Below are 26,496 nucleotides of genomic sequence, written 5' to 3' on the forward strand. Positions count from 1 at the left end.
GCAAGGACTTTTCCTGTTGGTGCTTTTGACCTGTGCTGGGGATCGTCACCTGATTTCAACATTCTGCAGCCACATTTTCTCCAACCCTTGCCATGTTTGTCCTGTAAAATATTAATCCAAACAAAAATGGCGGCAGCACTTTCAATGGTTTCCGCCATCTTTGCACACAAAATCCTGCTCACCCGCCACCCAGTACTTGCTGATCTATATTGACCCTGAGTCCATGAATGCTTAGGTGTTGTTCCACGGTTTTGTCTCTTTGTATTTCTATAACCTTCGTCAGCTCTCCTGAGAACTTTGCATTTTTCTAACTGCATTTATCTACTCTTCCTTTGCTCTACCACTGGTGGATTTATCTTCCACTGCCTGGTCCCTAGGCTCTGAAATTTCCTCCCTAAACCTCTCCACCTCAATTTCCTTCTTTTATGATGTTCCTCAGAGCTTAGGGCCTGAATTCCCACCAACTCTGATTTGCCCTCTGTTTTATGCTTAATGGAGCATTGATTGGCAGCAGGCAGGACCTCCATCAGCCCTTGGATAGATGAACCACCCTGGAGAGCTGTGAGCCAATCAGATTGGCCACAGCTGTCCAGCCCATCCAGGCGCAGCGCTGCAATGGCCGGAAGAGGTACTGCCGTGCCTGATCCTAAGTCCCAGGACAGTGCTGGTGCCGGGGCAGTGCCAGGGAGCAGTACCAGGGGGCACTGTCAGGGTACGGCCCGGGCATGTTCCTTTTCCCCCGAGGGCTGTATTTACATCTGTGCTCCGGTAGGGACTGTTTATCAGGTCCTCGTTGGTCGAGATCTGTTGTAAACCCCACTGACGTCCCAATGTCGGCAGGGAGGATTTCCTAACCTGGGGGGGGGGGGGATAATAAAGCAAGGAAGCCCGCTAATGAGATGTAAATAAATGCTAATGGCGTGCCGGACCTTTCGCGGCAGGAACCCCATTATGTCATTGGCGTGGGGTGGAGGCGTGGGGACAATCTGAACGGGAAATCTCACCGGCGTACAAGTCGTTCGGGGGCTCCTGTTAGATTCACCGGCTTTCCTGCCCACCGAAAACAGGGGTGGAGAATCCCGGCCCTCAGCTCAATAATTTAAAAAATCTACTTGGTCAGTAACAGAACATCAACTATTTACTGTGATGAATTGTAAGTGAAGAAACATTGTTCAGGATTAGCTTTCCGCCTGAGTTGGTTCATGGGCAAAATGCCAACTGACCAGTTTAACGTGGTTGGCACAAGTTGGCATCTGTTGTATGATGCCACCTTGTACCTGTCCAATTTCCCCCCCCCCCCCCCTTTGAGCTGGATAGGCTGTGGCAAATTGTACATGGGTGAACTGCAACAATTGTTCATTCCTGTCTGGCACTAAAATAAAATGGGAAAGGTGGCCAAGCCATGGCTCAGAAGGGAAATTAGAGATGGTTTTGGATCCAAGGAAGAGGCATACAAATTGGCCAGAAAAAAAGCAGCAGACCTGAGGATTGAGACTAGTTCAGAATTCAGCAAAGGAGGACAAAGGGATTGATTAAGAAGGGGAAAATAGAGTACGGGAGTAAGTTTGCAGGGAACAGAAAAACTGACTATAAAAGCTTCTATAGATGCGTGAAGAGTTAAACATTGGTGAAGACAAATGTAGGTCCCTTACAGTCAGAAACAGGGTAATTTATCATGGGGAACAATGAAATGGCTGACTAACTAGACACATACTTTGTTCTGTCTTCACAAAGGAGGACACAAATAAAGTACCAGAAATGTTGGGGGACGCAGGGTTTAACAAGAGGGAGGAACTGAAGGAAATCAGTATTAGTATTTTTTTATATAAATAATTTTTATTGGAATTTTTTACAGAAAATATAACAACAAACAATGAAATGCAACAAAATAACCCCATAATAATCAGTATTAGTATTGATTGATTGATTTGATTTATTGTCACCTGTACCGAAGTACAGTGAAAAGTATTTTTCTGCAGCCGAGGAATGTACACAGTACATTGCCAAAACAGTGATTGGTTACAGTGCGGAACAAGGGGCCAAACAAAGCAAATACATGAGCAAGTGCAGCATAGGGTGTCGTGAATAGTTTTCTTACAGGGAACAGATCAGTCTGGTGGGGAATCGTTGAGAAGTCTTGTAGCTGTGGGGAAGAAGCTGTTCCAATGTCTGGATGTGCGAGTCTTCAGACTTCTGTACCTTCTGCCTGATGGAAGGGTCTGGAAGAGGGCAAAGCCTGGGTGAGAGGGGCCTCTGTCAATGCTGCCTGCCTTCCTGAGGCAGCGGAAGATGTAGAAAGAATCAATGTGGGGGGGGTGGCAAGTTTGTGTGATACGTTGGGCTGAGTTCACCACAGTCTGCAGTTTCTTGTGATCTTGGACCGAGCAGTTGCCATGCCAAGCTGTGATGCAGCCGGGTAGGATGCTCTCTATGGCACATGTGTAGAAGTTTGTGAGAGCCGATGCAGATATGCCAAATATCTTTAGCTTCCGTAGGAAGTAGAGACGTTGTTGGGCTTTCTTGACTGTTGCATCAACGTGATTGGACCAGGACAGACTGTTATTGATGGTGACCCCAGGAACTTAAAGCTATTGACCATCTCTACTTTGGAGCCACTGATGCAGACGGGAGTGTGTGGCATGCTGCGCTCCCTGAAGTCGATGATCAGTTCCTTGGTCTTTCCAACATTTAGAGAGAGGTTGGTTTCAATACACCATGCAACCAAGTGATTTATCTCCCTCCTGTAGTCTGATTCGTTGTTGTTTGAGATGCAGCCCACCACAGTCGTATCATCCGCAAACTTGTAGATTGAGTTGGAGTTAAATCTTGCCACGCAGTTATGGGTGTACAGGGAGTACAGTCGAGGACTGAGCAGGGAAGTGATAGGGAAATGGTTTGAGGCAAGTGATAAGATTGAAGGCTGAAGGCCAACTGACCAGGGCCTCATAATCTACATCCTAGAATACGTAAGGAAGTGTCCCTAGAAATAGTGGATGCATTGGTAGTCACCTTCCAAGATTCTATAGATTCTGGAACAGTTCCTACAGATTGGAGGATAGCTAATCTAACCTCATTATTTAAAAAGGGAGGCAGAGGGGAAACGTGAATCAGGGACCAGTCAGCTGACATTGGTAGTGGGGAAATGCTGGAGTCCATTATAAAAGTTCAATAGCAGAGCACTTGGAAAACAGCGGCAGGATAGGACAGAGTCAGAATGGATTGAGGAATGGGAAATCATGCTTTTTTTTAATTGAGGGGCACTTTAGCGTGGCCAATCCACCTATCCTGAACATTTTTGGGTTATGGGGATGAGACCAATGTGGACACGGGGAGAATGTGCATACTCCATACGGACAGTGACCCGGGGATGGGATCGAACCCGGGTTCTCAGTACCGTGAGGCAGTAGTGCTAACCACTGCGTCACCGTGCTTCCCCAGGGGAAGTATGCTTGACAAATCTATTGAAATTCTTTGAGGGTGTAACTGGTAGAGTTGATGAGGGAGAGCCAGTTGATGCGGTTTATTTGGACTTTCAGAAGGCTTTCATCATGGTCCCACAGAGGAGATTTGTGTGTAAAATTAAAGCACGTGGAATTGGAGGTAGTGTATTGAGATGGATAGAAACCTGGTTGGCAGGCGGGAAACAAAGAGTTGGAATAAACAAGTCTTTTTCCAAATGGAAGGCAGTGACGAGTGCCGTACTGCAGGAACCCCAACTATTTACAATCCACATGCATGATTTAGATGTGGGAACTAAATGTAATGTCTCCAAATTTACAGATGACACAAAGCTGGGTGGGAGAGTGAGCTATGAGGAGGACGCAGAGATGCTTCAGTGTCATTTGGTCAATTTGAGTGAGTGGGCAAATGTATGGCAGATGCAGTATAATGTGGATAAACGTGAGAATGACCCATACTTCCCACATCCCCACATCCCACGCCCCTCACCACCCCCCCCCCCCCCGCCAGTGGGCACCGCATCCCACCCAGCGGCAGCCCCCTTGCATCCCACTCTGCACCACATGCCAACACCCGTACCGCCTGCCATGGTCGAGTGCCCCGCACACACAAGCCACCAGCTGCAGACCCCCTGCATGCGTCGCTGCTCGGGCTGCCACTCTGCACCCCCACTCCCCCCCGCCCCCGGACTCCCTGCAGTGGTGCAGCACCCAGGATGGGGGCATTGAGAGGTGCCAAATCCTGGTGGGCCACTGGCTACGCTGGACCACGCCAATCCAGTAGATGGGTCGGCTGGGGTCCGGGGGTTCCTGCGGGGGTGGCATGGGGGGGCAGGGGGAAGGGGGAATCCCATACGGTAGGTGGCACTCTGCACATTTACAGGTCACAGTGGGCTGTCTGGGGAGTGCATAGCCAGATGGTTGCCTTGCAGACCGCAGCAATGGCGGTCCGTACTGGGACACCCCGGGTCCACGGCCCATCTTTTCGCCAACCCCCCCCCCCCCCCCCCCGGCTACTCCCCCCGGCCCTGGAAGCCGCCCTCCCAGCCAGTCACTGTCAGCCCATGGTTGTGCCTTCGGAAACATGTCTTACCTCCTCTCTCACCCTCAGCAGCCGTACCCGGTTTCCGTTTCTAAATGCCAAAAGTGAATCACGCTGGCGTCCCTTCCGCCTGGCGGAGGCAAAGAATCGGGGGAGGCCGGAGGCTGCTGGGTCGAGCCCGTTAATGATATGCTAACGGCCGTTACTGTACAATTTGCATGCCCAACGGCGCGGGGCATGGATCGCATTCACGCCACAACCGACGTGCCGGAATGGCGTTCCGTTAGGCGCCCGGCGGGACCTCAATTTCCGGCTGCCATTCAATCCTCCGCCCGGTCGTGATTTGCGATTCACTGGACGGAGAATCTCGCCCAAGAACTATCACCTCAGCTGCAATTCAAATGGGAGATGATTGTTGAGTGAGCTGTCGACCTGAAGATGAATTATGGAATTCTTCCTTTCAAGATGGGCATGTTGTGCCACTGTAAGTTGACAAGAAGCTTAGCACAAAACTGAGCAAGTCTTAACGCGAAGTTGGTGAAGAACATCAGGCCAAGTAGGAGATGTCGCATGTCAGCATAAAGACAAATAGTGAAGGTGACAATTCTGAGTTCTGACACAGTGAGACAGTTCTTGGACCTGCAGTATAGCAACAATTAGGATTGATCAAAAGAATTGATACAGTCACAAGCAATAAATGCCTAAAAGTGACAAGGGAAGCGCATTGATTTACTTAAAGGCTTGGGATGCATCTCAAGGAAGCAGGGCTACCGACTAAAGCCAGACACTTGAACCAGTTACACTAATGAAAGTGGCAATCAGGCCTCATGACTTTGCAGGGAAAATAAAAGTGAGTTCACCGTGTGCGGTGTGATTCGTGTCAAAAAGAGCCAGTAACCTTTAGTGAGAGAGAGAGACAGCCCGAGAGTGGTGAATCACCAGAAATTGATGAGCGATTTGCGCCACTGACACAGAAACGGGTACTTCCAATCGATAAGTGTTCTTGTCCCAAAGAGTGCCACAATATTGCTGGATATGCACCCTCAATAAGAATTGAAGATGACGCTTAAAGTTAGGGCTGGTAATTTACAAAGTAAGGATTCTGTTAATGAGGTGATGAACGGACCTGACACAAAACTCAAACTTGGAGACCCAGAAAGGGAATCATTGAAATCTTGGACATGCAGTAAATCTAAAATCCTTGTAAAACTTAGTATTTAAATTATTTTTTCAATTTTCCCTTTCTCTCACTCAATTTAATCTTTATTTCCCTCGCCGACTGTACCTGATTTGACTCCAATTCGCCACATTTCCTTCCCTATTTGTAACACTATTTCTTTCTCTATGATTACGTCTTATTGTTTAAGGAGATTTGTTTCTGTCATTCACCAAGGCCCCTACTGCCCCACTGATCTCATTTACCAGATTGGTAGCTGGAATGAGGGCAGGTTACATAGAATTACATAGAATTTACAGTGCAGAAGGCGGCCATTCGGCCCATCGAGTCTGCACCGGCTCTTGGAAAGAGCACCCTACCCAAGGTCAACACCTTCCCTATCCCCATAACCCAGTAACCCCACCCAACACTAAGGGCAATTTTGGACATTAAGGGCAATTTATCATGGCCAATCCACCTAACCTGCACATCTTTGGACTGCGGGAGGAAACCGGAGCACCCGGAGGAAACCCACGCACACACGGGGAGGATGTGCAGACTCCGCACAGACAGTGACCCAGCCGGGAATCGAACCCGGGACCCTGGCGCTGTGAAGCCATTGTGCTATCCACAATGCTACCGTGCTGCCCACGGTTGGTAAGGCAGGACTTGTTTCCAGTAGAGTTTGGAAGAGTGAGGGGAGGGTGACTTGATTAAAGTCTATTAGTCAAGTCTATGACTTGAAAAACGTTGACAAGGTGGACATTGAAAGGATGTTTCCTCTTGTGGGTGAGTCCAGAACTAGGGGGCACTGTTTTAAAATTAGTGGGCACCCTTATAGGTCAGAGGTGAGGTGATATTTTCTCTCTGAGGGTGCGTGACTGTGGAACTCTGCCTCAGAAGGCAGTAGAAGTGGGGTCACTGAATATCTTTCAGGCAGAGATAGATTCTACCTCTGCCCAGCCAGAATCTAAGGTTATCGGGGATATATGGGGAATGTGGAACTCAACACAAACAGATCAGGCTTGATCTTGTTGAATGGTGGAGCAGGCGCGAGGGGCTGAATGGCCTACCTCTGATCCTATGTTTGTATGTTTGTGATTATAGGCTTTCAGTTTGCACTGACAGAAATTTGCACCTTAATGATTGGAGTTGAGGGTTGAGGAAGAAATGTTCTTCTTGCTGCTCAATGCAAGATGCCCACTGATGCACAATCACAGGCCGACTGCCGGGAAGCACGGGTTCTTATATCCCGCCTTGTAGGCGGAGCTACCTGCGATTGGCTGAGAGGCGTATGACTTACCCGGGCCAATGGGCAGCGAGTCCTCTGCTCCAATAGCAGCTCACTTCCAAGGTACCATAATACCCCTAGTCATACTACCACACCCTGATCCAGAAAATTCTAGGCCAATGTTAGTAATGAGCCAAATAGAATGGACAATTTTGAGAGGCGAATTTCCTCATGGTCTCCTTTCAACTCTGTTGGCTTAACTCCAGTGGAAATGTAACCAGCAAGCAAAGGGAACATCCCAACAAAAATTGGATCTAATCAAAGTTATTGAATGGGAAGGCAGGGCCATTGGTGAAGGAGCACCACAGTTATCAAGTGCCACCATGTTTAGCTTGACACAAACTTGGGGCAGCACGGTGGCACAGCGGTTAGCACTGCTGCCTCACGGCGCCGAGGTCCCAGGTTCGATTCCGGCCCTGGGTCACTGTCCGTGTGGAGTTTGCACATTCTCCCCTATTTTGCGTGTGTTTCACCCCCACAACCCAAAGAAGTGCAGGGCAGGTGGATTGGCCACGCTAAAATGCCGCTTAATTGGAAAAAATGAATTGGGCACTCTAACTTTATTTTTTTTAAAGCTTGACACAAACTGAGCACCATGCAATTGGATTTCCTTGTGTTTTGAATGAGTATTCTTACCTATAGCAGTGATATTGTCTATCCTGCCCACACACACCCATCCGCCCTCCTCCAATTTAGCCTGGGCCTATCAGAATTGGGCGCACCAAGCTTCTTCATTAGCCTAATCCCGGTGGAGAGACATTCAGTCTATGCACAGCCAACACTAACCCCCACCTCCTGCTCTCACTCTCGCTTGCCTCTGGACAAGGACAACCACACTCAGTGAATTAATTGAATTGGTGAGGCTGGGGCGGGATTCTCCGACCCCGCGCAGGATCGGAGAATTGCCGGGGTGTGGCGCGAATCACACGACGCTGCTCCGATGCCGGTCCGCCAACGCAGCCCCCCCCCCGTTGATTCTCCAAACTCAACGGGCCGAATGCCCGCCGAGTTCGGCCGAGTCCCGCCGGCGCCGTGCGCATGTGGGCCCGCCCGGCGGGACCTCGGCTTTCATGCTGCGCCGGCCGTCCTGGTGTGGGCAAGGGGGGATCCGATTCCATGGGGGGGCCTCCACAGTGGCCTGGTCTGCGATCGGGACCTACCGATCGGCAGGCGGGCCTATCTCAGGGAGGGGGCCTATGTCCTTCCGCGCCGGACTTCGCCATGTTGCGTCGGGGCCGACGCAGAGACAGCAACCCACGTGCATGCGCAAACTCGCGCCGGCCGTGGCGCGCAAGCGCAAACTCGCGCCGGCCGTGTTCACGCCCGTATCGGCAGCTGGAGCTGTGTGAAGCGTTCCAACGTCATGCTGGCCCCCTGTGCGGCAGAGGATCACTGATCCTAGGAGCCGGATGACGCCGTCATAAAACGCTCCGGCATTTACGACGTCGTCAACACTTAGCCCCAGGATCAGAGAATCCCATCCCTAGTTTCTGTGGCCAAGGCCAAGGTGTGATAAACCCACGTGAAGCATTTCAATTACCTGCGCTGGTCTGTTTTTGCTGTTCGGACTGCTTCCTGGAGAACTGGCTGGTGTGTTTGTGAGAGTTGGAGCAGTACTTAATGAACAAAGCACAGTGCGGGAGGCATAAATGGGCCTTGTACCAATACGCTTTTCAGTGGCAATTCTTAAAGCGTAACTTATGGCCCTCAACTATGTTCTATGTTCTATGTTCTAACTAGGGAACAAACCACCAAGTACATAGAGCCATAATTTTCCTACGATGCAGATGGAGACCGTTCAGCCCATTGAGTCTCCACCAACCCTCTGAAAGACTACCCTGCCTGGGCCCACTCCCTCGCCCTATCCCCGTAACCCGACCTAACCAGCACATCTTTGGACACTAAGGAACAATTTATCATGGCCAACCCACCTAATCTGTACATCTTTGGACTGTGGGAGGAAACCAGATCACCGGAAGAAAACCCATCCTGGGCCGGAATTGAACCTGTGCCCCTGGTTCTGTGTGGCAGCAGTGCTAACCACTGTGCCACCATGCTGCCATGCAGCCAAGTAGCGTCAGAAGGTATCTGAATTCAAAGAAAGAATTATAGTTTTACTGTGTTTCGCCTCTGTGACTGGGTCCCAGTTGCTTTAGGTACTAATCATTAACCCTGCAACCATTCTGCGCGAGTGAGGTCTTGTGTGTGTATGTGTGCGTGTGTGTGTGTGTGTGTGCGTGTCTGTGTGTGTGTGTGCATGTGTGTGAGTAGACCATTCAACCACTTAATGCATCACAGCTGACCTGCTCCAACATGCCACATTAATGCATAGGGGAAACGTCACAAAAGTAATCAGAAACTGGATTTTTTTCCCTTCTTGCCTTTAACAAAACAAGGTAGATTATCCAATTGATTATTTCCTTGCCAGAGGCAAACTCACTTCTTTGCTGGCTGGTTACATTTCCACTGGAGTTAGTGCCACCATTGATATATCACCGATCAGAAAATTCAGGCTGCAGTGTCTAACTGGTCAATGCAGACGAGGTTTATATAATTATATAATGACCAAATAATGGTCACTAATAAAACATAGTTGCTAAAAGGCTAGTTCCCTTACTAAAGCAGTTAGCTTCACTCAGCTATAGTCCCCAATATTTACCATCTTAACTTAATGCTGTTTGTATTAATTCCAAGAGGTGTGGAGTGAAAGGCCAAACTGGTTTATTTGAAACTGAAAATGAAGCCGCTACTGCGGCGCACAAAGAAAACGTCCCAGCCCAGGACTATCGGGAACACCTGGTCTGGGTCTAGGAGCTACGGTTAAAGGTCCCGCTAATGAGCCTGCGCTGGGCCGGCCTCTGCCCGCTCAGCATGAGAACCTGTGTTCAACAAAGCCCATGGGGAGATCAACCAGCAATCGCCCGTGGTCCTGTTTTTTTTCTCTTTTTTTTAAATTTAATGTACCCAATTCATTTTTTTTCCCAATTAAGGGGCAATTTAGCGTCGCCAATCCACCTACCTTGCACATATCAGTGCAGAAGGAGGCCATTCAGCCCATCGAGTCTGCACTGGCTCTTGGAAAGAGCACCCTACCCAAGGTCAACACCTCCACCCTATCCCCATAACCCAGTAACCCCACCCAACACTAAGGGCAATTTTGGACACTAAGGGCAATTTAGCATGGCCAATCCACCTAACCTGCACATCTTTGGACTGTGGGAGGAAACCGGAGCACCCGGAGGAAACCCACGCACACACGGGGAGGATGTGCAGACTCCGCACAGACAGTGACCCAAGCCGGAATCGAACCTGGGACCCTGGAGCTGTGAAGCAATTGTGCTATCCAAAATGCTACTGTGCTGCCCACATCTTTGGGTTGTGGGGGGCGAAACTCACGTAAACACAGGGAGAATGTGCAAACTCCGCACAGACAGTGATCCAGAGCCGGGATCGAACCTGGGACCTCGGCGCCGTGAGGCAGCAGTGCTAACCACTGCGCCACCGTACTGCACCCCTGTGGTTCTCTTGAGGGTTTTCACACTATCAGCAGCTCGTTCTATCCCATCCCTTTTCAGTTGTTTATTTAACTTTCCCTTAAATTCCTCTGTGCTATTCACTTCAATTACTCCCTGAAGTTGTGTGTCCCGCATTCTGACCACACTTTGGATTAAGAACTTCCTCCTGAATTCTCTATTTTTAAAAGTTTGTCCCATGGGATGTGGGCAGTCGCTGGCTTGGTGGACTCATAATAGTCGACATGCCATGAAATCACATGTAGGCCAGACCAGGTAAGGACGACAGATTTCCTTCCCTAAAAGACATTTGTCAACCAGATGGGGTTTTACGACAATTGACAATGGCTTCATCGTCACCGTTATTGAATTCAAATTTCACCCTCTGCCACGTTGGAATTTGAACCAGGGTCCCCAAAGCATGACTCTCGGGATATTACTCGTCCAATACCGTTATAATACCATTACCCCACTGCCTCCCCATGGTGGCTATATTACATTTGTGGACTCCAGTTGTGGTCTTAACCTCAGTGGAACATCTACTTGAAGAACATTACAAACATCAAAAGCACTCCTTTACTTTTATAACTTTTTCACTCTGTAGGAATTGGTTTCTGCTGTTCTACAAGTAGGAGACGGGCTTTTGGTGAGTTTCTGGTGAGTATCCGGTAAGTTGTCAAAGTCTATTGTCCAAAGTTTTGAAATAGCACTGGAGTTAAGATTACCAAATATCTTAAAGAAAATAAATAATTGAATTAAATTGTTAATTGTTCGACCATTGAGGTTCTCTGTTCCCGCCGGCAGCACACATCCACCCGCAGGTTTCCCGGCGGGGTGGGGAGGCTTCAATGGGAAATCCCATTGGCAAGCAGCGGGAGTGAGAATCCCGCCACCAGGAAACAGCAATCCGCTGGGAAACACGCATCTGGGGGACTGGAGAATTCCGCCCATACTGTAGGAAAATGTGAAGTTATGCGGCGGGATTCTCCGACCCTCCGTGTCGGAATCGCGCCCGGCGCGGGGGCAGAGAACAGCCGTTCACGCCGGAAATCTGGTGTGACGGCACTTCCACGATTCTCCACGCGCGGTCGACGTGGCTCTGGTCGGGGGCCGTTGGAAGAGGCCCCCCCGGCGATTCGTCGCGGTTGACCGGCCAAGTTCCCACTGGCGTGGCGTACATCTGGTACCACTCGGTGGGAGCTCAGACCCGCGGCCGCAATGGCGGTCCTGGTGGGGGGCGGGGGGAATCTGACTCCGGGGGGGTGCCTCAGCAGTGGCCAGGCCTGCGATTGGGGGGGCACCGATTGGCAAGACATCGCGATCTGGGGGGACCTATCTTCCTCCGCGTGTGCCCGCTGTGTAGGTCCGCCATGTCGGCGGCGCCCGTGCTGAAGTGGGCCGCCTCGCGCATGCACGGACCCGCTTGGGGCCGTCGTGCGCATACACAGCTGTGCGGTCTAGATAACAGGGCCTTGCCGGCAGCCAGAGGGGAGGGATGCATGTTGGGGTCCTGCTAGCCCCCTGGAAAACGGGGAATCATCACAGACTTTCATGGAAAAAGTCCGGAGTGATTCTCGCCCATGGGGACTTAGTCTCCAAAAGGGAGAATCCCTCCCATGTACTTTGGTAGGAAGAATAAAGGAGCTGAATATTATTTAAGTGGAGAAGGACTGCAGAAAGAAGCAGCACAGAGGGGCCTGGGGGACCTCGTGCATAAATCACAAAAAGCCACCGTGCACCTTCAGCGGGTAATAGGGAAGGCAAATGGAATATTGGCCTTTATTTCAAAGGGAATGGAGTATAAAAATAGGCAAGTCTTGCTAAAACTGCACAAGGCAATAGTTAGACCACACCTGGAATATTGTCAACAGTTTTGAAATTAAAATGAAATGAAAATCGCTTATTGTCACGAGTAGGCTTCAATTAAGTTACTGTGAAAAGCCCCTAGTCACCATATTCCGACGCCTGTTCGGGGAGGCTGGTACGGGAATTGAACCGTGCTGCTGGCCTGCCTTGGTCTGCTTTAAAAGCCAGCGATTTAGCCCTGGTTCCCTTATCTAAGGAAAGGTATAACGGCATTGAAGACAGTCCAGAGAAGGTTCACTAGGTTGATACTGGGTATGGAGGGGTTTTGTGATGAGGAAAGGTTGAGTAGGTTGGGCCTGAACTCATTGGAGTTTAGAAGAATGAGAGGTGACCTTATTGAGACATATCAGATTCGCTGGGGTCTTGAGAGGGTAGATGCTGTTTCTCCTTGTGGGTGAGTCTAGGACCAAAGGGTATAATCTCGGCGTAAGGGGTCACACATTTGAGACAGAAATGAGGAGACATTTCTTCTCTCAGAGGGCAGTGAATCTGTGGAACTCTGCAGCGCTGGGTTATCAAGTAAAATCAAGGCTTTGTTAATGACTAACAAACAAAACGGCCATTCTTCTCTGTTGCTGAATTATTAGACTCCCCAAAACATCCATCGAATTGCACGCAGCACACGGGGCCTGGCCTCTCCTCTCGTCGCCAGTCTAAGGTTTGCTGGATACAATGGATCCTGCCAAATGGCGTATCAACTCAGAGAAAGAGAGTGGAAAAATTAACAGTGAGTTCTACAAAGCTCGGGATATGGGAAAAAAAAACCCAGTCTTCTGGAGCCAGGGAAGTAGCTGGTGATGAACTTTTCCCAATATTAACAGTATCTGAGCCTTCTCCATTGCAGTCAGCGCCTGTGTACTAACACAGTCCCATGAGCAAGCGATGGATGAGATGTTCAGGAGGCTGAAAGATCGAGAGGGTAGGCCATCAGCTGGAGGTGGAGAACATGCAACTATGTGAGCAAGGTGCAGGATTAGGCCATTCAGCCCCTCGAGCCTGCTCCGCCATTTAATAAGATCATGGTCGATCTGGTATCAACCTCAAATCTGCATCCTGCCTGTCCCCGATAACCTGACACCCCTTCGCTTATCAAGAATCTATCCACCTCTGCCTTAAAAATATTTATAATGTGGAGATGCCGGCGTTAAAAATATTTCACCTCCTTTTTAAGGAAGAGATTTCCAAAGTTCTCTCTTGATGACCCAAGAGAGAAAGGTATTCTCCTCATTTCTGTTATGGACGACCCCTTATTTTTAAACAGTGACCCCCTAGTTCTAGATCCACTCTGTCACGACCCCTCAGGATCTTATATGTTTCAATCAAGCAGTTTATTGCACTTCTAAACACCAGCAGATACAAGTCCAGCCTGGCCAACTCATAGGACAACCGCCCATTACAGATATTAGTCAGGTAAATATTCTCTGAACTGCTCCAACACATTTACATTCATCCTTAAATGTATGGGGGGGGGGGGGGGGGGGGGGGCGATGGCATAATGGTATTGTCACTGGACTAGTAAACCAGAAACCCAGGATAATGCTCTGTGGACCCGGATTGGAATCCCGCCATGGCCGAATTGGAATTCAATAAAAATCTGGAATTAAAAGTTTAATGATGACCATGAAACCATTGTTGATTGTCGGAAAAAACCCATCTGGTTCACTAATGCCCTTTAGGGAAGGAAATACAGAGATACATAGATGATAGGAGCAGGAGGAGACCTTTTGGCCCTTCGAGCCTGCTCCGCCATTCATCACGATCATGGCTGATCATCCAACTCAATAGCCTAATCCTGCTTTCTCCCCATAGCCTTTGATCCCATTCTCCCCAAGTGCTACATCCAGCCGCCTCTTGAATATATTCAAGGTTTTAGTATCAACTACATCCTGTGGTGATGAATTCCACCGGCTCACCACTCTTTGTATGAAGAAATGTCACCTCATCTCTGTCCGAAATGGTTTTCCCTGAATCCTCAGACTGTGACCCCTGGTTCTGGACACACCTATCATCGGTAACACCTTCCCTGCATCTACCCTGTCTAGACCTGCTAGAATGTTCTAAGTCTCTATGAGAGCCCCCCTCATTCTTCTGAACTCCAGCGAGAAAAATCCCAACCTAGTCAATCTCTCCTCATAGGACAATCTGCCGCCCTTACCTGGTCTGTCCCACATGTGACTCCAGACCCACAGCAATGTGGTTGACTCTTAACTGCCCCCTCAAGGGCAATTAGAGATGGGCAATAAATGCTGGCACAGCCCCGCGCTGACCACATCCCATGAACGACTAAAAAATGAATAAATAACTGGATGTGGCGATGGAAAGAGCATTTCACATTTACAAATTCCACATTTACAAATTCCACATTTACATAGCAATAGTATTTGACTTGAGTCGTCAAAACAGAGAAATGATTTTATAAACTATAGAGAAACCTAGTAATTAAGAAATGTAAAGACCTAATGAAGAAATTCATTGTTCAGGGATTATGAACATGACTTATTGTATTAATTAAGATATTAGCCAATCAGCAATTAATCAAAGAAATAATAAAGCGAAAGCAGGAGTGAACTGAATGAGTAATGACCCATCTGTAATGGTCGGCCAGTTATGTGTAACCCGCCGTGCACGTATAAAATAACTAGAACAATGCTAAAATCAGTCAAACAAATCAGAGGAAATGGCACAGGAGGGAAATAACAAACGTACAAACTCGCAAGGTTTACCTGCACCTTTAGCCGCAAGCTCATCACTCGTGGGGTCAACCGTGCTCCACTCCCCCCCCCCCCCCCCCCCCCCCACCCACCCCCTCCCCCTCCCAAGGACGCAGGTGCAGGGATTAGAATCGTGTGCACAATTCTCCCAGACCCTGGGTGGAATTCTCCGACCCCCTCAGGGTCGGGGAATTGCCTGGGGCCGGCGTAAATCCCGCCCCCGCCATGGCCGGAATTCTCCGCCACCCGGGCTGGCGTAAATCCCGCCCCCGCCATGGCCGGAATTCTTCGCCACCCGCGCCGATCGGCGGGCCCCCCGCGGCGATTCTCCAGCACGCGATGGGCCGAAGTCCCGCCGCTGTCAGGCCTCTCCCGCCGACGTGGTTTAAACCACCTCTGTGCCGGCGGGATTGGCGGCGCGAGCGGGCCCCCGGGGTCCTGGGAGGGGCCGCGCGGCGATCAGACCCCGGGGGGTGCCCCCACGGTGGCCTGGCCCGCGATCGGGGCCCACCGATCGGCAGGCGGGCCAGTGCCGTGGGGGCACTCTTTTTCTTCCGCCGCCGCCACGGCCTCCACCATGGTGCAGGCGGAAGAGACCCCCTCCACCGCGCATGCGCTGGTGGTGACGTCAGCGGCCGCTGATGCTCCGGCGCATGCGCGGACACATGCCGACCGGTGAAGGCCTTTCGGCCAGCCCTGACGCCGATCGGTGTGGTGCCAAAGGCCATTGTCGCCAGTCGGCGGAGCGGGAGCCACTCTGGCGCGGGCTCCGCTCCGCCGGGACCTCCTGCCCCGCCGGGTGGGGGAGAATTTCGCCCCCTGGGTGGGATTTTCCCGTCCCGCCTGCCCCAGAACTGGGAGTTCCCGTCCCACCTTTCCCTGGCCCCTCAAATCGCCCACAATGATTCCCGTGGATGGGCGGAAGTGGAAATCTTAGGCCTCGGAGTTAAGCCCTGTCACTTATGGAACTCAAAGTTGCAACCAGAAATCAATTGGACACTCCAATTGATGGCAAGGTAGTTATTATTCTTAGAATTTACTTTTCAAAACATTTAAATATCATTGTTGGTTTAAGCAAAGGTTCTTTGGTGAGGATGGACCATTATAGGTTCATACAATTTACAGTGCAGAAGGAGGCCATTCGGCCCATCGGGTCTGCACTGGCCCTTGGAAAGAGCACCCTACTTAAGCCCACACCTCCACCCTATCCCAGCAACCCCAGCTAACCTTTTTTTGGACACTAAGGGCAATTTAGCAAGGCCAATCCACCTAACCTGCACATCTTTGGACTGTGGGAGGAAACCGGAGCACCCGGAGGAAACCCACGCAGATACGGGGAGGATGTGGAGACTCCGCACAGACAGTGACCCAAGCCGGGAATCGAACCTGGGACCCTGGAGCTGTGAAGAACAGTGCTAACCACTGTACTACCATGCCGCCCATTATGATGGTATATAGACAACTGCGGTGTTAACATTGCCCCTATGGCCAATGACTTAAGGCATGCAGTAAGACTGAACCATTGAATAATCTGTACTCATGCCGAGTCTATGGTTAGAGTCTGTATCATCTTCCAATTTTTTACATGCAGGATATTGGGCATGGCCTTGATTTCCTTGCAGGCGCAATTGGTGGACCAGAGAGAGTGTAGAATACCGTGCATGGCTAAAGGATAAATTTGCTGTTTGACAATACCGTAGCTGTTGCCCCCTGGGGGACCCCCACTCTCAGGTACAGGTCTGTCGGTGGGAGGGCATGGTCACAATTTGTCTATACTGGAGGCAGAATTTGAATTAACGAGTCACTCCTTATCTTAAATTGTTGTCACCTTCTGTGGTAGATGTTCCATGATTCTGATCTGTAAATCTCTCTGATTGTACCTGTTTTGAAAGGCCATTTTCTACCGTGACTAAGGTTCAGATAATTCCCAAGCTTAATCTTTCTTTCTTAATCTGCCACGACATATCTGACCTGTCACCCCCACAGCCTGGAGCTAAGAAAGAAGCCGCCATGAAATAGATCAGAAAGATGAAGTGCTTGAGAAAATCTACGACTTCATTAAGAGGCCGAAGTCTGTGGTGAAACACCAAAATAATGTTCAAGTGTAAATTTGTATTTTCTCGACTTGCAGCTGGAATTTAATTGTGTTTTTGATTTCTATATTTCAACTGCAATTCTGCGTTTCTTGCATCCCATTACGATTTGAATCTCGTGCAGTCAAGCTTGGGGTTTTTTCACTTATAGCTGCCTGACCCACCCAAATTGCACACACAGACAAGAGTATATTTTTCGCTTGAGTATACCGTCATGTTGATATTTATTACTGGTGCTCAAATGGAGCGGTGAATTGATTTTCTAGATTTGCAAGCTTTGGATTTGAATCAAAGTGCTAAACTTGATTGTCCTGGCCTGTAACAGGCTACGAATGAAACCATCTGGGTCAGTACATTTAGCCAGTCGTAATTGGTGTGTGACCAGTGGAGCTGGCCCCAATTGTCACAATCTCCAGTTGACAACTGATCGTGCTGGACCAGTCAAACTGATTCCTTCATCCGATGGCTGAGGCCAATATTGATCGCCCCAACAAAAAACGTTTTTTAAAAGCAGGTAATCGAATCACTGGCAAAATGCTGTGTGTGGAACCTTTCTGTGAACAGCCCGAGGTTGTGAAAGGGCTGTGATTGTAACAATATGTGTACTGTAAAGAAGACAACGGGTTAACAATTTCATGTTAATACTTCTCACCACCAGATGGGGATAAAGAGCAGCCAAATAAATATTATGTGACTCCTGGGATTCTGGGAGGTATGTAGGCGTGAGAGAGATTAGTTGCACAGTTAAGAATTCTGTAGTTAAAGATATCGTATAGTTTAGTTTAGTATCCTTTTACCTCAGAAATTGTTCGGATCTAATTTAAGTAGTGTAAATAAATCAGCTTTGTTCATTTACTTAGCTTGGTGTTCTTGGTTCAATACTAAGTACTCAGAACATCCTGTCAAACAAAACAGAGAACATCACAGTGATGAATGTAAAATTTTAGACAAGTTGTATTATAGGTATTTGATGCAGTAAGGGTTAAAAGCCTGGGTTATTGTGTGTGACTGCTGTAGTCATGTTTTAAAATAAATCCTAGTTTGTAAGGCAAGAAAGGGGGTAAGGTCTGGGGAAACATCGAGACGTAGCAGTTGAGCGCAGAGGGCGAAACAGATAGAGGATCACTGAGAGGGTACGGGGGGAAGGTGGCGGCAACATTGGGAGCGAGGGACAGTTAGGGCACAATTGTATAACATTAAAACATGTTACACGTGATACATTTGAAGCCACCGTCATGCTTTTCCGCACTATATCCTTCTCCCCCAGTTGCGCATCACCCTCCCACGGCCCCTTCCCCCAGGACTTCCAGCTACTAGACCTGGTCCCCTCACCCCCCAAGGCATGCCACATGCAGGTGGCAGGTATGAGTGTGCTGTCAGCTGACGACAGGAATCAGACTATGGTATAGATGGAGGAGCGCCAGAGCTCAGCTCACAGCGGGTTATCATCACCCTCCAACCTTGTCTATTGACGCGCTGCGAGTGCCGACACAGGCCCATCCCCCTGGGATGGTGTTACACAGACCCTGGGAAGGTGGAACAGGGCACGGGGTGGCATGGGGAAAGGGATGGGTAATGGGTGGGTGGGTGAGCGGGGGAATGTTCAGGGGGGAAGGGAGGGGGAGTGTGAAGGGGGCAGGGTGGGGGAAGGGTCGAGGGGAGACATGGCGGATGAAGCCACGCCCTATGAGAAGCAGGCGAGGATAAGGGCCTCCCTGGTCCTCCGGGCATGCTGGATCTAAGTCACCGCCTCTTGTCCTCCACCCTCCGGCTGGTCCAGTGGGTCCTCCCCGGGCTCATCCTCCAGCCCTTCCTTGTCCCACTCCTCCTCGTCCTCCTTCTCGTTGGTGGCTGTATGTCCCTCCTCCTCCATATCCAGCATGTCGCCCCACTTATGCCAGCTTATGGAGGGCACAGCAGACCACTGCAAAGCGGGCGACCCTCCGGGGAGTGTACTGCAGTGCACCACCAGAGCTATCGAGACTTCGGAACCGCATTTCCAGCAGCCCGATGCACTGCTCAATGACAGCCCGAGTGGCCACATGGGCCTTATTATATTGGGTCTCTGCATCAGTCTCTGGCCTCCGTACTGATGTCATTAGCCCGCTCCTAAGCGGGTACCCCTTATTCCCCCAAGGGCCAACCATTCACCCTGGGGTGTCCCTCGAAGATGCTGGGGACCTCTGACTGTCCCAGGATGTAACTGTCATGCACAGTCCCACGGAGCTTGTGGTCGCACGCAATTTCACAGATCATAGAATTTACAGTGCAGAAGGAGGTCACTCGGCCCATCGAGTCTGCACCGGCCCATGGAAAGATCATCCTATCTAAGCCCACACTGCCACCCTATCCCGGTGACCCAGGTAACCCCATCTAAAACTTTTGGACACTAAGGGCAATTTAGCATGACCAATCCACCTAAACTTTCGACTGTGGGAGGAAACCGGAGCACCCGGAGGAAACCCACGCAGGCACGGGGAGAACGTGCAGACTGTCCACAGGCAGTGACCCAAGCGAACCAGGGACCCTGGCTCTGTGAAGCAACAGTGCTAACCACTGTTGGGCGTTCAGGGAGTAGAACCTCACCCTGTTTTTTTAAATATAAATTTAGAGTACCCAATTAATTTTATGCCGATTAATGGGCAATTTAGCATGGCCAATCCACCTAGCCTGAACATCTTTTTGGGTTGTGGGGGTGAGGCCGACACCATCTATTAGAACCTGGACCTAGGGCATGCCGGCGATGGCAAAGAATCCTGGTGCCCGGGCACATTGTTGGGTTTGGTCCACGTCAAAGTTTATGTAGTCGGCTACCTGAGCAAACAGCACATCCATGACTTCAAGGCTGTTGGTTGGGATATGCCACACAAGTCCCCGCTCGAGCCCTGGAATGAACCTGAGGGGTAGAAGTTCAGGGCTGCGATGACCTTGATGGCCACCGGGAGCAGCTTTTCTCCTCCACGTGGTGTCACACCCACAAGAACATGGCAGAGGTTTCACACCACCTCCTTGTTGAGGCGGAGCTTCCTGCAGCAGAGACTGTCCAGCATCTGTTCGCAGGACCAGCGACGCCTGTACATCTTGGGCCGTCGCTGTCCTCCCCCTCTGGGTCCTTCCCTGGCCTGATTGGCAGCCGGGTCCTCAGGGCGTGGGGCGGGGCCCTGCATACGGGCCACCGCCTTGAGCCTTTGTCGAAGCTGCTGCCGCCCCTTCTCCAGCGTCTGACTGCCTGGCCTGCTGACGTCACTCTGAGGCCAGCTTCCGCAGGATCCAAGATATCACTGATAGTGAAATATCTGTCAGGAATTGGAGAGCGTGTGATACTGCTATAGCGTCCACCCCATTACCCTCAGATCCCTCAAGCGTCCCCCACCCTCACATCCCCTGCCATCCCTCAGGGTGCCATCCAACATGCACCCCTGGCCTGGTCCCTGGGCCCCAGACCCCAGACCCTGTACCCCAGGCACCTGCTGGAAACCTGACCTGGACCAGGTGCTGGTTCCTTCCCCGATCCACACACCCCCACCCTCTGGCTGCTGGCATGTCCCACAGCTAAGGCCAAGCTCCCGGGTGTTGGAATGTTAGCGGCTGCCTCTGTGGAGTTGATGCCTCCGGAGTTCAGGACTAGTGTCCCGGCCTCACAGCCTGCTCGGGATTCTAGGCAGTACCAACCGCCCGCGTCATGTCCACACACGTACCCATGGGATCAACCTGCGAGCTCAGAGACGCTCGTATTGCTGGAGTCACCAATTCCCCATGAACAATAAACTTTCAGCTGCGCGGCCAGTGGCCGCCACGGTCAGTGACCTCCACCATATTACGACGAACAAGGCTCTGTCACAGGGGCGTTCGGTGGGACAGACAGGCAGCAACTGGGGTTGACCCCATGATAGGTATACATGATCTGGCGTGGCGGATCTGCTGGTGCTGAGCCGTTTCGCCCATCCCACCCTGCCCCACACCCCTGGCAACCCCAGCGACGTGGCCAATAGATCGTGCCCAGAGTTGCCAACTGTGATTGAATACATTCCTGAAGGCTCCATCACATGGCTTTCCCTCAGACTCCAGCCATCGGTTGGCTAACACAGGCCTTGTAGTGATGCCTTCCTCTGCAACAATTGGACGGCAACAATTGGGCAATATTCAACTGACAATCGAACAACATTTTCCTTCCCCATTTTCATTATTTTTATGTCTGGTAAAGAGAACTATTCAAATAATTTTTTTTTTTTTAATGTCCCGATGATTTTTCTCCAGGGTTGCACAGAGCAGCGTCCTGGAGATTGATCTCCAATCCCGAGAGACACGAGCTCCTGGAGGGGTGGCAACCCTGTCCTCACAGAACATGCAGCAAGGCCAACCCTTGTTACGTTTCTCTGCAACACAGACAGGAACGGGCTGACTGCTCAACTCCATTGATAAGTGAAGCAACTTCCAGCAGTTGAAGGGTTAAAGTAACGATGGAAGTGTAACAAAGAGCAGAAAAAGTGAAGGTTGCAAGTTGAGGTCCCAGGCTGCTTGTCAGTCAGACGCAGCTGGGCATGGTTGATGGAATTTCAGCACTTCTCAGTCAGGATTTCACAGCTCTGAGCTGAAGCGTGCCGTCGAATCTCAGGTGAAGAGAGAGCTCGAGCGCGTTTTGCTGCCAGATGAACACACAGTGGCACTGACAGTACTGCTGATGACTTCTTTGATCCATAACGTTCCGCACTCTTCTTGCACCTCGGGTGGTGCGAGGTGTAGAGGTGGGACGAGTGGACGAAAATAAAAAGACACTTCCTTATTTCCTGGTGATGCGTGATGATCGAAGTTTGGGAGGGGGGGGGTGTCGGTGCATCAAGTAACGCTGACAGAGTTAAACCACAGCTACGATGATAGCAAAATTCCTTCTCCTCTGTTCCATTGTTTCTAATTCCCTATCCTTTTTTTTTTTAAATTTAGAGTACCCAATTATTTTTTCCAATTAAGGGGCAATTTAGAGTGGCCAATCTACCTATCCTGCACATCTTTGGGTTGTGGGGGTGAAACCCACGCAGACACGGGGAGAATGTGCAAACTCCACACAGACAGTGACCCAGGGCCGGGATTCGAACCCGGGTCCTCAGCGCCGTAGGCAGCAATGCTAACCACTGTGCCACCGTGCTGCCCTTAATTCCCTATCCTTGAGCAGTAACCTCATCCCTTCTCTTGTAACAGTTACTTCAACTCTTATTTTTATTCGTTCACAGGGCTGTGCCAGCATGCATTGCCCATAGGGAAAGAAATCTACTCCTCAGAACAGTGGCTCCTCGTCAGCCACATTGCTGTGGGTTCTGGAGTCACATATAGGCCAGTGCTAAAGGACGTTAGTGAACCAGATGGGTTTTTATGACAATCAACATGGTCATCGCCAGATTTTTATTGAATTCGAATTTCACCGTCTGCAGTGGCAGGATTTGAACCTGGGACTCCAGAGCAGCACTTTGGGTCACTAGATTATTAGTCCATTGACAATACCAGTATGCCACTGCCTCCCCTGTACCTGCTTGAACTTCCGACTGAGTAGCTTAATCACTGAGCTAACTGTTTGGTCTTCTGACTGGAATCTCCACTACCTGCATTGTACCCAAACCTCAGGGCTGTGAAATGTGGGGGCGGGAGCGGGGGGGGGCGGGGGGTGGGGGGGGGGGGGGGGGGGTGAGGGTGGTGGAGCACATTCCATCACAAGCATTTTTTAATATTACTTTAAAAGATTTTCTTTCCTTGTGCAGTAAAAACCTCACCACTATCCTGAGAATTCTCCCTATAGTCGATACAGCGCTGTCATTCTAAATGGTGATCCAGGGATTCCCTTGTTTTCCCTGACTCCTAGGCAAACTTAGGTGGATGCCAATCAGGTCAAACTATTATTTCAAGTTATCTCCCGGTATAACCCATATCTTCCTAGAAGATTTTGTTTACTTACCACTCAGTAGCTTACACACGGGTCCGGCTTACTAAGTAGAGTAAGGCAAACTTTCTATTAATAATAACCACTCTTCCAAGTTATATATTTGAACTTAACTTTATTTTCAAATTAAAAAGATAAAAACTACTTTTACAGAAAGGTAAAAAGATCTTTTCTTGTTCGGGCCCAGCTGTAAGACTTTCAAGTCTATCTTGTCAATCATTTTTCTTTAACTTTTGGTCTTCTGTTCGCTTCTCTGGGTTGCTGGGTCTTCAGATACTGCTCGCCCCATCACCGAGGAAGATTGATTTTCTGGCTGCTGACTTTTCAGGGTTTATTTGGAGCTTTAGTTTCTCCATGACCTTTTATTGAAAGTAACTCTCTTCCGCTGCTTCATAATTTTATGGAAAGAAAATTACTTTTGCTGCTCCTTGACCCCACCGGAACCTTGCCAGCAAGTTGCTTCTTTGTCTATTCCCCCCCCCCCCCCGGCCAGTCCGGAGAATCGGCAGGGTCGGCGTGAATCCCGCCCAGCCGCCGGCTGCCGTATTCTCCGGCGCTGGTTTTTTGGCGGGGGGTGGGAATCACGTTGCACCGGTCGGGGGCCGTTAGCAGCGCCCCCCACCCCCGCCCCCGGCGATTCTCCACCTCACGATGGGCCAAGCGGCCCCCCATTTTCGGCAAGTCCCGCCGGCGTAAATTACACCTGGTCCGTACCGGCGGGACCTGGCTCTGCGGGCGGCCTATGGAGTCCTCGGGGGGCGCGAGGGCCCCACGGCGGCCTGGCCTGCGATCGGGGACCACCGATCCGTGGGCGGGCCTGTGCCGTGGGGGCACTCTTTCCCTCCGCGCCAGGCGCTGTAACGGTCCGCCACAGTTGGCACGGAGAAGAACCCCCCCTGCGCATGTGCTGGGATGATGCCAATACACGCTGGCGCTTCCGCACATGTGCCAACTCGCGCCGGCCAGCGAAGGCCCTTCGGCGCCGGTTGGCGCGGTGCCAACCCCGCCGACGCCAGTCTAGCCCTGAAGGTGGGGAGGATCCTGCACCTTCCGGGCGGCCCGACGCCGGAGTGGTTCACGCCACTCCTCAGCGCCGGTACGGCCTGCCCGCCGGATAGAGGAGAATCCCGGCCCTTAGTCTTTGATGCTTGACAGGTCATAAATTTGGTTGCTACTTCTTCGGCAAATGTTCTGATATCAAACCCTAGTGTTACCATACCTTGTGCTCAGTGAAGCAGCTCGCTTTTCTGCATTCAACTAGCGTCTGTCTGTCACACATGTATTCTAACCTTATCTAAATTGGGATGTCAATCCTAACCCTTCTGAGTTGATTATTTGCTAAAAAGTTTAACTGCTAAAAATGGGTGTAAACATAAATGTAAATTAAAGGATATATGTGCATAATTGCAACTTACCACCCCCCTCCTCCCTGCAACCTTGTAACTACCACTTTATGTATTACCAAAACCTAATTCACGAAAGCTTCTTTATCTGGAAAGGAGTTGTCTTGGTCTTGTGGTGTTTCAAACTGCTTGTCCTGCTGTTAACCCTTCGTGGGACTTTCCCCTTTCATTTAAAGTCTCAGGCATTCTCAGTGTTACTTTCATGTTTCAAATGTCATATTCTCCCAATTTTCAGTACAATTTGCACTATGTTTATTTCACCAAGCTCCGTGCAGCTAATCAGGAAAGGTTAGTGACTTCCCTTCCAGACCATTGCCATGCTGTAAGCAACAACAGACAAACAAAAAAATTGATTTGCATTTATATAGCGCCCTTTGCATTCTCCAGACTTTCCAAAGTGCTTTTTGACCGATGAAGTACAGTGCGTTCAGCGTTGTAACGCAGTAGCTAATTTAAACATATTAAGCTTCTACAAATAGGAATGTGATCATGGCCAAATATTGTATTGAAGTTGTTTGAGGGATAAATGTTGTCCAAGACATCCTGTTCTTATTTGAAGTAAGTGCCACGGGATCTTTAATGTCCGAGTGAGCAGACACACAGGGCCTTGTTTTGACGACATACCTGAAAGACCGCTCTGAGGATGCAGCACTCAGCCCTTCATTGGAGTGCCCACCTAGACTGTGTGCTCAAGTCTCTCGTGTGGGACCTGAACACACAAACCTTCCGCCTCAGAGGTAGGAACACTACCCCAGTGCCATGGCTGACACAAGCAGCACCATGAGAGTAACCTGGGGAGTGGCTTCCTAGGTTTCACTTTCCACTTCCCGTCACTCGCCCGGACAACATATTAAGAACAAAGAAGAATAAAGAACAATACAGCACAGGAACAGGCCCCCTCGACCCTCCAAACCTGTACCGGTCATGATACCACCCTTGCCCAAAACCCTCAGCACTTTCTCGTGCCATATCCCCTTCCCCATCCTATGCATGTATTGAGATCAGAACGTCAGAGTTTGAGAAATTGTGCAAGTTACTCTGTAACCCACCATTTCAATGTATTAACTACCCAAACGCACACCACTAAGCAACCTGTAAATAGACTTCAGACATGCAAATGTTTGAAGTTAAGTTCCTCTTAAAAATGATTGATTATGACAGGCTCCGGCTGGTGATTGAGGCGCCCAATGTGGAACTGAGCCAAATAGAGCAGGAATTCTCATACTGATGCTTACCTGAGTCTTTGGAGTGGTAGTTACCAAGCGAGAATGAGAGTGGTGGATATTAAACAGCCAATGTTCTTATTCCGGATCACAATTCCACGTCTCCCGGAGCCATTCACTTGTCTGGACGTCAGCTGAGTACAAGACTGGACTTCAGACCCTATCCAGTCTTCCAGTTCTCACTACCCAGACTTCAGTCTGAAGGATGAGTACTTGGACATGTTACCAGTGCAAAACTGACACCTAACAATGAATTTGTTCCTTCAGGGAAGCATTACAATGGAGAAAAGACCAGAGCTATCCATGTGGTTTAATTAAAATACTTGTTGAAGGGACAAGAAAAATAGGTTATAAGTAATTGGTCTCAGAGGTTTGAAAGATTAGCCCCTGAGGGACCCCTTGTCCTTCCTGGGTTTTTGGAATGTTGCCCTGTTGTTGTAACTTGAATACCATACCCCACACACAATGTGTTTCCCAAGCCTGTGCTATAGGCACCTCAGGCTCCAACATGAATATTTAAGATGCCAACACAGATTTATGCAACTGGCCAATTAAACTGCACACACCACTCCCAGGCCGGGTTTGACACATGTCAACTTAAATCTACAGGGTTCCTCCTTCTAAGCTGCCTTGAGGATAATTCTCAGGACCAGGTCTTGTCATTCACTGTCTCTCCAGGACAGTTTACCTTGTTTAAACCACATTCTTCTTCACTCTAATTCCTGTTGGGGCAAAAAACTAGTTTTAAGATAAAATAAAATCAAAACTGGATTTTCTGGCACTCAGTGCATGACTCCAATGGTAACTGTTTA

The 26,496-nt window shown here is 49.9% G+C and overlaps 1 long non-coding RNA gene across 1 annotated transcript in view; it reads right to left on the reverse strand.

The window, feature by feature from the left end:
* The window catches only part of LOC119953520, an 80,466-nt gene extending 54,516 nt beyond the window's left edge, over window positions 1-25,950 (reverse strand). The window contains exon 1 of the long non-coding RNA XR_005458039.1: window positions 25,697-25,950. This is a non-coding gene — a long non-coding RNA (uncharacterized LOC119953520). The remainder of the gene's footprint in view (window positions 1-25,696) is intronic.
* Between the last annotated feature and the right edge of the window lie 546 nt (window positions 25,951-26,496).

Source organism: Scyliorhinus canicula, chromosome 18, assembly GCF_902713615.1.
Source record: "Scyliorhinus canicula chromosome 18, sScyCan1.1, whole genome shotgun sequence".
NCBI classification, from domain to species: domain Eukaryota; kingdom Metazoa; phylum Chordata; class Chondrichthyes; order Carcharhiniformes; family Scyliorhinidae; genus Scyliorhinus; species Scyliorhinus canicula.